The sequence below is a fragment of the Solenopsis invicta genome, chromosome 3 (genome assembly GCF_016802725.1).
Source record: "Solenopsis invicta isolate M01_SB chromosome 3, UNIL_Sinv_3.0, whole genome shotgun sequence".
Taxonomy (NCBI): domain Eukaryota; kingdom Metazoa; phylum Arthropoda; class Insecta; order Hymenoptera; family Formicidae; genus Solenopsis; species Solenopsis invicta.
This window is the reverse complement of record NC_052666.1, coordinates 10,213,467-10,215,784: the sequence shown is the minus strand read 5'-3', so window position 1 is coordinate 10,215,784 and position 2,318 is coordinate 10,213,467.

The window sequence follows — 2,318 nt, the reverse complement described above, 5'->3', positions numbered from 1 at the left end:
GTGTAGGGGAGAAAATTGAAGTGATGAAAGGAAAAGCAAAGCTGAGGGAAAGAAGGGAGTGGATAGTGGATGATCTGACAGAAAAGGAGAGAAGGATAGAGTGGTGGATAAGGAAGGAAGCGGAAAGAATAAGGAGGGAAGGTAGGAAAGTAAGAGTAGGTTATATGAAAATATGGATTGAGGAGAAATTATGGGTATGGGATGAGATTAAGGATGAGTTGAGGGAATGGCACGGAAAAGAAGTAAGAGAATGGAAGGGGGGGATGGAGAAGGGTAGAGGAGTGGAAAAAGAGAAAGAGAATTTTTAGTAGGGAGGTGGACGGTGGGAGAGGGAGAGGGAGAAATAGAAGGAAATATAGAAAATGAGAAGCATAGGAAAAAGAGGAGGAATAAGAAAAAAGAGGATAGCAAAAAGTATAAAATAGGCTTTTGGAATGTGGCAGGCATGGAAAATAAAGAGAAGGATTTCAGGGAGAGACTAAAAGAATGGGATGTGATGTTCCTGAGTGAGACTTGGTTACAGAAGAAGGGATGGGAAAGAGTTCAAAAATGGCTGCCAAAAGGATACGTGTGGGAAGTGCAAGAGGCGGCAAGGAAGAGTAAGAAAGGGAGGGCAATGGGAGGAATGATTGTGGGGATAAGGGAAGGGATAGGGAGAGAAAAGGATGATAAGGAAAGAAAAGAGGAGGGATTACAAGCAGTAAAAGTAAATTTAGGGGGAGAGTGGTGGAGACTAATAGGAGTATATGTAAATAGAGATTTGGAGGGAAAAATGGGAAGGCTGAGAGAGTGGATGGAGGACAGAGAGGAAGGGGTGAGGGTGTTAATAGGAGGGGATTTCAATGCTAGGACGGGGAGAGAGGGGGAAAGAATAGGTGAGGATGAAGAGGGAGGGGCAGAACAGGGAAAGAGAAGCTCGAAGGATGAAAAGATGAATAGAGAGGGAAAAAAGCTATGTGATTATATAGGAGAATTGGGATGGTCAATATTGAATGGAAGCGTAAAGGGGGATGAGGAGGGGGAATGGACGTATACAGGAGGGAAGGGAGGGACCGTAATAGATTATGTGATCGGGAATGAGGAGACAAGTAGGAAGGTGGAAAAGATGAAGGTGGAGGATTGGGTAGACTCCGATCATCAGCCAATAACGGTATGGGTGGAGGGAGGAGGCCGGAGGGAAGAGAGGACCGGGAAAAGGAAAGGGAGAGGAAGAAGGGGGGTTTGGACGGAGAAGGGAAAAAAGAAATTTGAGGAATACCTTGGGAAGAGGGATAATGATGGTGAGGGGGTAGGGGAGGTTTGGAGAAAAAGGAAGAGAAAAGTAGAAGTGGCATTAGAGAGTAGAGAAGGAAGAGAAGAAGGAACGGAGAGGATGGTGGGATGAGGAATGTAGGGATAGAAAAAGAGAGGTTATGGAAGAGTTAAAATGGTGGAGGAAGAGAGGGGGAGAAGGGAAAAAATATAAAGAAATGAGAAAGAGGTACAGGGAACATTGTGAGGAGAAGAAGAAAAAGGAGAGGGAAAGATGGGGAGGGATATAGAAGGAATAAGATCCGAAAAGGACGTGTGGAAGGTAGTGAATAAAGGAAGGAGGAAGAGAAAGAGAGTCAGGGAAGGGATTGAAATGGGGGAGTGGGAAAAACACTTTAGAGGGGTGCTGGGGGGAGTAGAGTGGAGGATAAGAGGGGAGGTAATGGGGAGAGGGGTAGAGGAGGAAGAGATTAGTAGAGAGGAAATTGATAGGGCGATAAAGAGATTGAGGGACGGAAAAGCGGCAGGAGGGGATGGGATTACGAATGAAGTATGGAAATATGGGGGAAAAGAAATAAGGGAATTGCTGTGAGAGATATGTAATAGAGTGTGGAAGGGAGAGGGATGGCCGGAAGATTGGAGAGAAGGGATAGTGGTACCGATAGTGAAAAAGGGGGAGGGGGAAAAGGTAGAAGACTATAGGGGGGTGACGCTCACGCAAACGGCGTATAAAGTGTACGCGGCGGTTTTGGCGGAGAGATTGAGGGAAGAAGTAGAAAATAAAGAGATATTACCACCGAGTCAAACGGGGTTTAGGAGAGGGGTAGGAACGATAGATCACATATACGTATTAAATTATTTAATAAATAAGAAAATAGCGGAAGCAAAAGGCAAAATAGTAGTTATGTTCGTGGATATGAAAGCAGCGTTTGACTCGGTGGATAGGGAGATACTGGTACAGACAATGAGGAGGAAAGGAGTGAGAGAGAGTCTGGTGGTGAGGTGTGAGGAAGTTTTGGAGGAAACAATAAGTAGAGTAAGGGTGGGGGAAAGAGAGGGGGGAAACT